The sequence below is a fragment of the Camarhynchus parvulus genome, chromosome 10 (genome assembly GCF_901933205.1).
Source record: "Camarhynchus parvulus chromosome 10, STF_HiC, whole genome shotgun sequence".
Lineage (NCBI taxonomy): Eukaryota > Metazoa > Chordata > Aves > Passeriformes > Thraupidae > Camarhynchus > Camarhynchus parvulus.
The window spans coordinates 28,737-41,486 of record NC_044580.1 but is presented as its reverse complement, the minus strand read 5'-3'; positions in this window follow the sequence as shown (position 1 = coordinate 41,486).

Sequence of the window (12,750 nt, the reverse complement as noted above, 5' to 3'; positions counted from 1 at the left end):
TGGGCGTGACGTCAGCGCGGGGCCGCAGCCCGCGCCAGCAGGTGGGCGGCGCGTGCGGGGGGCAGCGCCCGCCGGCGGGAGCAGGCGCGCGATTGGCTGGCGGCGCGCGTGGCCGGCACCCTCCGGCCCCGCCGCGGCCGCAGCGCGCAGGGCGGCGCGCACGGACCCCTCCGCCGGGCGCGGCCGGGGAGCTCCCGCGCCTTTGGCTGCCTCCCGTGCGCGCTCTGACGGACGCGAGCGATTCGGTAACACCCGTGTTAGAGCTGCACTGCGAGGGACAATTTAACAGGCGCTGAACTTTACAAGATGAAAACGTGCTGAAGTTGGAACTGGCACAAATGACTGGAAGGAGCGAAGCTGCACGGTTTGGCCCGCAGCTCCACAGATGGAGCTCGCGTGTGGATTTTAATGGCTTGTGACAGGTTTAACCAACTGCCAGGGAACACACTTGGAATCACCTTCCTGTCACAACTCTAGCACTCTGCAGCCTCGGAATTATTTATAAGTACAAACGCAAATAACTTGGGTTTCATTATTATTCTCTGCTTGTAAAAAATACAGTTCGACCAGTTTTATAGAGATTAATGCCTGAATCAAGCAGTTGTATGTGTAATTTACCGCGTAGAAGAAATGCATCTGAATGGAGATCTGAAAGCACTTGTGACACCTATTACCTTTTGCTGGAACATGTTTCTCCAGAGTAATTCCTATGAAATTAATGTCTTTAGCAAAGACTTTTTTTTTTTTTCTCTGAGACAGAGATGATCAGAGGAGGGCTCCTTTGGAAGTCCTTCTTTCTGGAGGAAGAGTTTTGTGGAGTTTGAGGCAGTGTGAGTGGAAGTGAACATCTGTTCCAGAAACCCAAATAGTTTTGCTGCTAGGTTGAGCAAAAAGTTGGTTTTATACATGTGAAAATACCACATTCAGGAGTAAAGACTGCTTATGCTACCAGTGTGCTTTGTGAAGAAATTGAATTTATGTCCCCATGCAGCACTGCCCCTCAGGGCCAGGTTCATGGGGTAACCAGCCACAGTGCCCCCATGTCTGCTCAGAACAGGGCAGCCTGTGGTGCAGTCCCTGCAGCAAAGAAATAAGGTACACCCAGTGCAGGAGGATGTGGTTTAATGCTGAATTGAGACAAAACATTTTGATGCAACCATACCGTACCATACCATTTATTCTCAGCAGATCTACAGGAAATGTTAATACATTTCCAAATAAAAAGGTTGAGTTTGGGACTTACCTGTTAGATGAAAAAGGAATTATGTGGAAAACATCTTTAAAAGAAATATTAGTTGTGCTTAAGCTCAGCCTCCTTCTTGAGAGAGAAGAATTGCTTAAGCAGACCTACCTGGTGGTTCTTTAGTAGTAGATTCTGAGAAGAAACCTTGCAGCTCTTTCAGCGTGAGAAGAAACAGGGGCCATTTTCAGGGAAATGAGGAAAGGTCAATACTTAAGCACAAGTTCTCAGTCTTAACTCTAGGATCAAGAAAATGTACAGTAAAAGGGAGATCTGGACTGTTCTGGTTGCCAACCACCACCAGGCTCTGATGGGGGGTTCTAGAGGCTCCCTGTTATTCTCTGTGCCCTCAGCCCACACAACCTCCTCAGCGCCGCTGGGCCGCTCTCCTACCGCCTCTCCTCGACGTTCTCTCACCCCGTCACGCGCTGTTCTGGTCGAGATCTTTCCCGCTGTGTAGCAGTAGCTTTCCCGGGGTCGGAAGAGCCGGTGTGGCCGGTCCCCGGCCGGACAGAAATGCGGCCGCAGCCGACAGGGAACTCGCAGACCTCGGGAGTTCCCGCCCTCAGCGCGGCCCTCACCGCCTGGCCGCCGGGAGCGGAGAGCCCCTCGGCAGAGACGAGAGCTGTGATTGGCTGCTCCGGCCCCCTCGGGGCGGGCTGGTCAATGGGTAAGGCCCTTATAAGGTGCGAGGCTGCCCTCGCGCGCGCTGTGCAGGCGGCAGTGGCGTCTCTGTGGCTGGGGGCTCTGTGCGAGACAATCCAATACTGTTCGTGGTTTGTGTTCATGGCGTGGGCGGACAGAACACGGCTCACCCCGTTCCTGCCTTCTCTGGCCGGTGGAGAGTGGTGCAGCGTCGTGTGCACGGCCAGGCCCGATGGCAGAGGCGGCTGTGAGCGGGCCATGGCTGGTACAGCTGGTGGCCGGGAGACGGGCGGGCCTGCTTTTCCAGGTGATCTGTTGGGTTCAGGCCTTGTCCTGATAGCAGCTGCTGTTGTGTAGGAGTGCCTTTGAAGTAAAACTAGCGGCCGTACCAAGTTCCCCATGGTCCGTGGCCTCTCCCGTTGTTCTGTCGGTGTGTGCTGGGGTTAGTACCGGGCTGGGAACGTGGCACGGCGGCGTTCGGGGCGGGGGCTTAGGGGAGGAGGTTTGCTTGGGTGAGAACTTGCTCCTTCTTTAGTTGGGTGAGCCCTGTGAGCTGCCTTCTTCATTTGGGAAAGAGTAATGTTACGAAGGTTGCTTTTAATAGAAAAGCTTTTATATACAAAAGAAAAGTTAATGGTATTCAGTAGAGGGGGTTCGTATATTGCTCTCTCTTAAATCATAGCTATGAACAAAAGTACACTTCTGACTTTCTAATAGCTCCCTGGAAGTAAAAAAAAAAGTAACGTCTTGCACGCAGTTAGTGTGAAAGTCGCTATCGCTGCATGTATAAGAGCAGGGTGTGCAGTAAGTGTATTTGTCACCTAGACATATTTCCAGCTGCCCAGTGGGACCAGCTTTGTGCAGGACTGCAAATCTCAAGTGCAGCTGTGGGAACCAACAGTAGTAAATAGCCTCCCTGTAAGTAGCAGGGGTAGGGGTCTGTCTGCTTTGCAGGGAACTTCTGTCGTTACATGAGATCCCTAGAACAAAAACAATTTATGGAAAATCACTAGACAAAATACTGTGCCCATTGATCAACTCCTTCTTATAATGATATATATTTACCTGCCTATTGGTTCATGGATAATTTTTGCATGTTATTTTTTCTGGTTAACTGGAAAAGTGAATTCTGTAAGTACACAGTAAATCTCGAATTCACCTGTGTTGAACATCTTATACTTGACTTGTTCTTACCAAAGGAGGTGAATTTTAAAACTGAGATTACAAAAAAAGTAATAAAAATAGATCCTACCTTCTTCTTTTATTTTCTTACTTGAGTGTATTGTTGATGTGTTCTTAACACAGGCTAAGGTGAGAATTTTTCCCTCTGTTATGGCACTATTTTTCTATCCACTCAAGAAATACAGCCTGTTTTTTGGCAGAGGTTTTTAATATTTTTTGCTTTCTTAATACATCAGTTAAGAGTTTTGTTTAGCTACAAGTGCATAGCAGCAGAATAATTTTACATGGAATCCACCCTGTTTTGCCCTTCCCAGAATAGCTTATTGTTTTAATTTACAGGAATAAGGAACTCTAAAGTGCTTGGTGAAATGAAAATACTTTTATGGACTCTGTTAACAGGAACTTTAAACAAAATAGAACAAATGCTAGACTGATGGCATGGCCAAAATAAAGAAATAATTGAGCTCTAGAAACATTTTTTATAACTGATGCAAAAACTGTTATTCCAATTAAAAGTTTGCTGTAAACCAAATAATAGTGGAAGACTGCAACATGCAAAATTGGGCCATGTGAAGGAAGAATTTTATGAGTGGGAAATATAAGGAATTTTATCTGAGAGAAATTAGTTTACTATTTTGAAGAACATGATAAGATCTAAACATGCAGTTCATTTATATTTTTTATTTATTTATAGTAGTAGATATTTCATCAGCACTTTGCCTGCATGAGTTTGCTCTGTAATTTTTTCTCTTTTCATACACTTCTGTTTTAGATCCAGTGAGTGATATGCAAGAAGTGTAAGCTACCTGAGTTCTGTGGACTTCAGGGAAGTAACATTATATCATATCATCTCGGGAAGCTCTGTTTGAGAACAGGGAAAGGAAAAGGTCACATAGCTGCTCTCCCTGTTTCAGTTCCTACAAAGCATCAGTAAGATGAAAAGATGTAGTTTCATTTTATTTTGTGTATGTAAATGGTTCCTTTTCCAATAAAACAGAAGAAATAAGGATAAAAGGAAACAGAAAATAGCAGATATCTCTGCCTGTGTTCTTGCAGTACTTGTAGCCACAATCCTATACTTTGACAGAATCTATCAGTCTGTACTGATGCTTTCCTTAGTGGTTTCATGGTTTGAGGGGGGGCTCTCGAAAGAAAAGGGAATAAAAGGGGATGGAATTATAAAGCCTATGGCCTGCAGCTTTCTCAAAGATAAGCTTGCCTAACACTCTGTTTTGTTGGTATCAGGTTAATAATAATTCAGAAGGGCAGAAGATAGGACGAGAAGGAGGCAATGAACAGGTTCTTGCCAGAAGTGAGCCACACTTTCCCCTGAATGCTTGCACAGAGTTGTTTTTACCAGGCATCCTGTGTTTTCAATAAAAGAGTGAGTATCAGATGTTTAGCCTCATCTTCAGAATCCCTTTAGCTCATTTGAATTTGGACACATCACTGTGTTACATCAAGTAATTGCTTGAATGTGTATAAACATTAATAAGTCTCCAGTTGTTAAAGACTTGGGAAAAAAATAAAAATGCTCTATTGGCTTACATTTGGGAGTACTTTTGCAGAAGGTGGAGGTAAGGCTTAAGTATTAAAAAAGTCAGGAAGCCATTTTTACCTGTGAGTCAGCAACTTTGGCATTTCAGAAACTCAACAAGAAGCTTTGGAGGGCTGAGAAAGCACTGTAAGCTCTAGTGAAAGCAGTGTGCTCTGTCACTGAGCTCCCTGGCCTGGCTGTGACAGGAATCCAAAATGCCAGAATATTGCCCATTGTGCTGTTGTAAGTAATGATTGCACACAAAATGGGAGAAGGTATTGGCGTGGCGGTGATAATAGTATAATTAGGAAAGTAAACTCTGAAAGAAAAAAATCTCACATTTAAGAAGTATTTTGATACTTTCAGAACATAAAAGAGGTTGTGTTCTCTGGTTTGTTCTCTGATTGTGTTCACAATAGTTTGTGCTATTGTGTGTGCTGTGGAAAAGTGAGTTTAATATAAATGTAAATACAGTCTTGCATTGAGCAGTGATTGAAAGGTTTATTTTTTTTTTAGCTGTTCATTTCTGCAGTAGGAGACTAAAGTGACCAGTATGGCAATATAAGGGGCCGGGAAATGGAGAGTCCCAACTGGGCTCCCTTCCACTGGTCTGAGGAAATTGGTATTCACTGGGTAATGTTGTATCTGTGGAAAATGCTGAAACCTGAGAAACAAAAGGAAGTGCATTTGTTGTTCAGTGCTTAGTCCTTTTCTGTCACAAAGCATGAAATGATAGTTTAGATCTTAGAAGTGAGCAGCAATGACATTGTATGCAAACTGAATCAATTTTAATGGATTTTTTGAGAGAACACAATGACACTATCCACAGAATCATCAAAGTCACTGTGTGTGCAAATAATGCATGTGAATTTCTAAGTGGCAACATTGACTGGGGCTGTGGGGTGCCTTACATGCTCATAAGGTTCTGTGGCTTCTGGGCATTACCCCTTCCATACTGGAAAGCCCAGAGGCAGAAGTCAAGCGCTCCTTTGTGAGTAGCAGACTGAAATTTTGTTAGCTGAAATTCAGTTTCTGCTTCAGCTGTCAGACATTGCACTGATCTCAGCAGATCACAGGAGACACCTGCAATTGCTATGCTCATAGCATTCTTTCTTACAGACAACCTCTGAGACAGCTGTGATCAAAAAAATATCATGTATGAGGCTGTAAAAATACTACTCTAGTTTCTTTCAGCCAGGAAGCAGGAGAAGAGGACTTCAAGGTGCTAGTGCTGTTTCTTGCAACAATGAGGAGCTGGTCATCATCAAATCTGACAGTGATCAACATCACTAAATACACAAAGCAGGCCTGCTCCACAGTGTGCCTGACCTCTGCAGCTGGGGCACAAGATTCCTGGTTCAGTTCCAGATACAGACCTGCTTTTCTGCTGTGGCGAGACCTCTGAAGTGGTGACCCACAACTAAACATTCAGGATTTTTGCTGTTGATTTCCTTTTTTATCTTCCTTTTACCTTTCTGTCTTCTAATTTCCATAAGGTTGCTGTTCATCCTACCTTACAGAAGAGCAATTCATTGGGAGCCAAGCTGTAGGTAAGTGGTCTGTAACACACTGTGAAAAAACTTCCAAGTGAAGGAGTTATGTTTGGTGGCCAGTGGTTCTGAGATATCTAATCATAAATCAGCAACTGCATCAGTAAAGGATCTTCTAACTGTTGATGTAAAATCTTAAGAATATTGGGAATTGCAAATTTCCTGCCATAAGAAAATCACAGAACTTGAAAGTATGACATGAAGCTGTGTCTGTTATGTGGTTAGGAATATGGTCAGAAAAAGACAAGAACTTACTTTAAATGCAACATCAAGTTGAATAAAGCTTACCAAAGAAAAGGAGAATATTCAAGTTAAGGTACAGCAAATATGGGAAGGTAAAACATAAAATAATTACTACTTCTATTTTCACTCTGTAACCAGACTTCTGTCAGGTTTTGCCAGCTACGAAGCAGAAATGATGAAGTTAGAAGCCACAGTTAATCTGTGGATTAAATCCAGTGGAAGTGACTATGTATTGAGCATAGTCACTTCCACTGGATTTAATCCACAGAATCATTACTTTGAGTTCAGTTTAACTCGTTTCAGTGTTGGTTTTGGTCTTTTATTATTTGCCCATTTTTTTATTTCTGTTTCTTAACTTCTCTGTGCTTTTTGCAATGTGTGAATATTGTGTTGTCACTTCTGCTAAGATTCTTTTCATTCAAAAGCACAGAAAACACCAGCATGTCATCAGGAGGTGCTCAGATGAGTGAATTGATCCAGTAGCTTATTCAGTAAAAGTTGCATAACATTCATTCATGTTCATGCTTGCAAGTCAGCAGTGATTCACAGGTGAAAACACCACTGCAAAATATTGCAAAAAATGCTGGATATTTTTGCAATATGCTTTCTGAAGCAGATATTATAATGTCAGATGAGCAATATGTTAAGCCTACTGGAGTAGTCAATGCTCAAAAATCAGCATTTTATATTTGCAGAATCATTACAAAAAGATAGGATGTTTGAGTACAGTTGATGAATAATGGGTAGTTGGTATGTTTGTGTGAGACTGCAAACTGAATTTGGAATTGGGAGTTCTGTCAGTTTTTCTTCTGCCTCTCAGCTGAGCCACTGCAAAGAACAAAAGAAAGTCTTTCAGACAGCATTATGAGGTGGTGAAATTCTGTGTATTTCTGGGTGGCTGTGCATCCCAGTGGAGCCTCTGTGAGTAAGAAAATGTCTGCTTTCCATGGCAAAACGTTATTTATAATCTGAATCGGGACATAAAGGTGAGAATGTAATGGAGATTCAAGAGCAGTGATTACGTGATGAGGCTGATGACAGCTTAGCAAAGTAGCTACAAATTATACATAAAAGCACCTCTGCTTAGCCATTTTCTTTTAAGAAGACCCTACAGATGCCTAAAATCCAGGTACTTTGATGGAGATAGAATGAGTTACCCCAGAATAATTCATAGATGCCCAAATTTAATGCATGTGGGAAGGTAATCTAAACTAGAAAAAAGCACTCTTAAGACCAACCAAGCCATTTTCTTGTAGAATGAGAACTGGGATACCTTTGGGTTTTGAGAGTCTGATCCTTGCATTTTCAGAAATGCCCAGGCACAGGTTTTTCTGACACCCTAAAAGCAAATACTCTTTACCAGCATAGTTTATGCCAATAAATGGACTAAGTGGTAGACACTCAATTTAGATATGAAGTCTGTCATATGCAGACAGACTTCAGAGAGTTCTCTTGGGGTTTTTTTTCTGGAACGCTAGGTGACAGTGACATCATTTAACATGACTGTTCTCCTCTCCTGAATCAGTTCCTGATGTAGAAGATAGATCATATCTCTATAGCAGAGGACAGTTGCAGAAAAATGTCATCAAAATACAAAAAAGGCTCACTTTGCAAAGTGAACTACAGAAATGATCACACACATGACTAAGTGCTGTGCAGAAACTTAGTTATTTCCAGGAAAGCCAGGCAAACAGGGAAAGCTGTGCATGTCATTTGGCACAGAAGCAGGAGCTGTACCAGCTGGTGCTCTGGGAGCTGGCCCACAAGTGTCCCCATTGTCCAGTATGTCCCTGCAAAGCCATATCAATGCTCTCCATTTCTGAGAGCACTGGGCTCAAAGACGTTTTGAAAATTGGGCTCCTTTAGTGTAGTTTTGGAGACCTTTGACATCAATTTTGTAAATTCTGGCTGTGGTTTCTTCTTTTTGAGCTAAGAGTAGTTTAGTTTACTACCTGAAAATTTGTTCTGAAGCCGGCCTATGTGCTCCATTGAGCTATGTAATTCCCTTTGAGCTCTAGAAATAGGTCTTTCCCAGAAAGCGTTACCTGAGTTCAGTGTGCAGTGCCCTTCACTCAGCACTGGTGAGGCTGCACTGCTGTACCTCCAATAGTGTATCCAGTTTTTGGGGCCCTTGCTACAGGAAGAACCTTGAGGTGCTGGAGTGAATCCAGAGAATGGCAACAGAGCTGGGGAAGGGTCTGGAGCACAAGTCTGATGAGGAGCAGCTGGGGGTGTTTAGTTTTCCATGTGGGGAGAAAGAGGCTTGGGGTGACCTTACTGCCCTCTACAACTCCCTGAAAGGAGGGTGCAGCCAGGTGTCAGCCTCCCAAACAACAAGTGAAAGGACAAGAGAAAATGGCCTCAAGTTGCAGTTGGGGAGGTTCAGACTGGATATTAGAAAAAATTTCCTCAGTGAAAGGGTTATTAGACATTGCAACAGGCTGCCCAGGGAGTTGTTTAAGTCACCACCTCTAGAGGAATTTAAAAGATGTGTTGATGTGACACTTAGGGAAATGTTTAAATGGTGGGCTTGACAGTGCTGGGTTAAAGACTGGACTGGGTGATCTTAAAGGTCGTTTCCAGCCTAGATGATTCTATGACTTACACACTGACCCACACGCTGTAGACATCTGAAATCATCTAATGTCCTTCATGAAAGGCTTACCATATCAGTAATTTTCTCACTAGCTCAGACTTAAATAGGCTTTTTCAGGGTCAGGAGTGATTTTTCATGGTAATGGTTTTCCCTAGGAGTTACCCTAAATCTCCAGCATTTGTCATTCAAGCTGATAGTCCCACATTTGAGGAAGAGAATGGGCCATCTTTCTGCAAAGTCAGATTTACCAAATAGCTTCTTGGTGCAGATGGCTATGTACAGTAAAGGTGAGCTCTAAAACTTCTTCCTCTCATTGCTTAAATGACTGGTGAGATTGTTACTGTAGTTTTTGTAAATCTTCAGAGTCCTTAGAATACAATCCTGGATTTTATATGACTGAAATCAAAGGTACCTGGATTGTAACACTTCAGACTTAGCATCAGCTATTAAAGCAAATATATTTGAATTAAAGGAAAGAAAATCTGGACCTCATTAGACTACAGAGGAACCAGTGCAGTCACCACATAATTTTTGCTAAAGGAAAAACATGAAAATCCAGAGCCAAATTTCTGGAGTCTCCTTTGTGTGATCCTACTTTCACTTAGTTAGTTGGTTATTGTAGGTTTTTTGTTATGGCAGCCAGGCTCACTCAATTCCATGTCTGTTTTCTACTTAATACATTTTCATCTTGTTGTATGAGTTAAAGTGATAAAAACAAGTAATGTTGTAGATATCCTTTGAAAAGAGGTAAGTGGCTAGAGCATGGGTCCCTGTCTGTGATGGGAAGCTGCAGCCTTTGGGGTATAGGTTATCCCATGCTGATTAGCCTAGGAAATAGTTTTTCTTAAATTTGTCAGCCTACAGAACTATTTGCTTATTGTTGAGCTGCCTGTGGTTTTATCACAAACGTGGTTTGCTATTTAGCACTGTTCACACATTGTCCTGGGGAATTCTAGCTATGCAGGTGGTTTGCAGACAGGTGACTGAAAATTTGCCATTTGTCTTACTGGTTAGTTTTCCAATTCATGCAGTAGTTCCATTTTCTGAATATAACTGCCATAGGAGAGCGCTGGCAACGTGGATTTCCAATGCATCTTTTTTTGTTGCTTCACAGTAATTATGTAATTAAAATTTTACTTCAAGTAAACATTGAAAAAATAAGTGTGGACTTACTTAGCTCTTCAGAGGACTTACCATTCACCAGAATCAAATGCATTCACTCAGATTCAAAGAAAACAATCATAGAAGGGCTCAAATAGCACTAACAGGAATGTGTTAAGAATACAGACTGATAGTTTTCCAAGTGCATTGGTTGAATTACTCTTAGCCCAGAGTATTTACTTGGGGAATGAAACTGACTTGTTTTGTGCATTCAGCTGTTTTCAAAATAAAAATGTAGTGGAAAATGTGGTCTGACTAGGTCTGCTAGGCAATGGGCTTGTGTTCTGTGCAGTTAAGTGGTTCAGTGCATTCTGCAGTGGGAATATTCATTGCCTGCCTAAGAAGATTAATTTCCTTTTTGGTGGTTTGTGTATTAAAAAAAAAATAAAAACCTTGTAAGAGGTAGTAAGAGGATGAGCTCAGTGACATTCAGCAGTGTACATAACATGCTGGTAGTCACTGGGATTTAGGAAAAGCCTTACCTGTGTACTTTAAATGGACAATGAACTCAGGATTCCCTGCTGGGGCTGGAAGGAATTAAAGGTTTAGTGGTCTCCTGTTAGCACTCACAGGATTTCACAAAAGATTTCAAAATTTCCTGAATTTGTTCTGCGAGTGTGTCCTAGGTTACAATATAAAAATGTATCTGTTCCCATCCTCAAGAGCTGCTGAAACAAGGAGGGGCATAGTTTTTTCCTTAACTCCTGTTAATGGGCCCATCAATGTCTTGCCATGTTGTTCAATGGGTAATCAAGGACCCATCGCATGACTCGGAACGATTGCAGCCCACTGCGAGATGCTCTGCCCAGGGGGGAGGAGCTAAGCATCCCCAGCTGGATGTAATCTGGGTTTTGGGACACCACAAGCAGTCTTTCCACTGGATTCCCAGAGGAATGACCACCCTTACCCACTGGTCTTCCAGAGGACAAGAGCTACCAGATGGTTTCTGCAGGATCACCACTTCAACAAGACCATTTCATCCAGACTGCTGCCACCACCCTAACTAGCAGGGTGTCAGGTTGTATTCTGTCAGTGGTTTTTCTTTTGTATTATTGCATGTATTTGGGTTTTTTTTCCTTTTCCTAATAAATTGTATTTCTGACTTAGAGTCTCTCACTGGTTTTGCTTTCAAACCAGAACAGTGGTAATAAGAGATGGGGGAGAAGGATACAAATACTTTGTACAATTAATTCAGTGTTACACAGTCAGAGCCATGCATCTGAACATCCGATTCAATTACAGACTTGAAACTGAGAATGTAAAACCTATTTAGCTTGTCTTGTATCCTTCATTAGGTACTTGCTACTTACTGCTACCTGCTCTGGGGACAGGAGGAAAAAGGACAGATCATACATCCATTAAATGGATGTATGATCTGCAATACTCAAACAATAATCTCCCAAATCCTTCACTTTGAGTGCCATTTTCTGCTCCTTAGCTCTGAGCTCTGCTCTGCTCTGTTACATTACTCTCAGGACTTCATTTACTTTTTTGCTCCTTCCCTTGCTGAAGTGCACTCCTGCTGGCTTGTCTGCACTCATCTGACTGCCAGTCACACCTGCTTCTGATGAAGCAGGAGCTCCTTGTCACAGATGACAAGAGCACAACTCCTCATGACCAAGTAGCCTGAAATGCATTGCACAAAGCTGCTGTACTGACTGGCAGCCCCTCTCATAATGTCTTATCCTCCTCTCTCTTCTCACTGCATGTGCCACTTGTCAGAACCTGCCAAGAATTGCCTGCTCTCACTTGCAGCACAAGGAACAAAATGCATCACAACCCATAGGTACAAAGTTGATCAGAAATCACAGTTCTTGTTTTTATTGTTTCTCTTTCATCTATGAATCCTACAAAGAATGTGTAAAAATAAGAATCATTCCCTGTAACCCTCTATTAGTCTAGAATATAAACTATTTCTGAAAATAACTGACAAGTTGAGTGTTTAATCTCAGTGGAAATCCCAAGATACTATGTCAAAAGGGAAGGTAAATAATTTGTTTTTTAAATTTTTACCCTATGCACAAAAAAGAAAGGCCAAATTATGTAGCCCTTGCACTCCCAGCCTTCCTAAAGGGCAATGACTGGAGGACCACAGACTCAAAGGCTCTGCATTCACGTGTCTCACTACAGAAGCAAGGACTCAAAAGTCTGTCAATTTCTAGCAAACATTTTCAGAACCAGCACAAGACTAGCCAGTAATCCACATAATACAGAAATGCAGCGAGATAGCAAGTTTTGTCCCACACCACTCACTTCTTTATTCATTTCAACGTTTTAATGTTGGTTTCCTAAAATACTTCTGGGGATTGTCATGGCAACCAGCACAACAAATGATTCCTCTTCTGCTGCCCTGAGAAATTATCCTTTTCCCCTCACTGATGGCTACCAGCTAAATTAAGTAACAGGCAGAAGGCTGATAAAAATCAAAGACATTTGTTCCACCTTTCCAAGCCCTTGACTCACCTCCTCCTCTCACTGCAGGTAAGCCAAGGACCAGATGCTCTCCCTTTTCTCTTAGTCAAGAGCCCTGCTCTGAAAGTAGCAAGCCTTCTTCCACTCCAGCACTTACACAACCAACCTTCTTCACTTGCCTCCT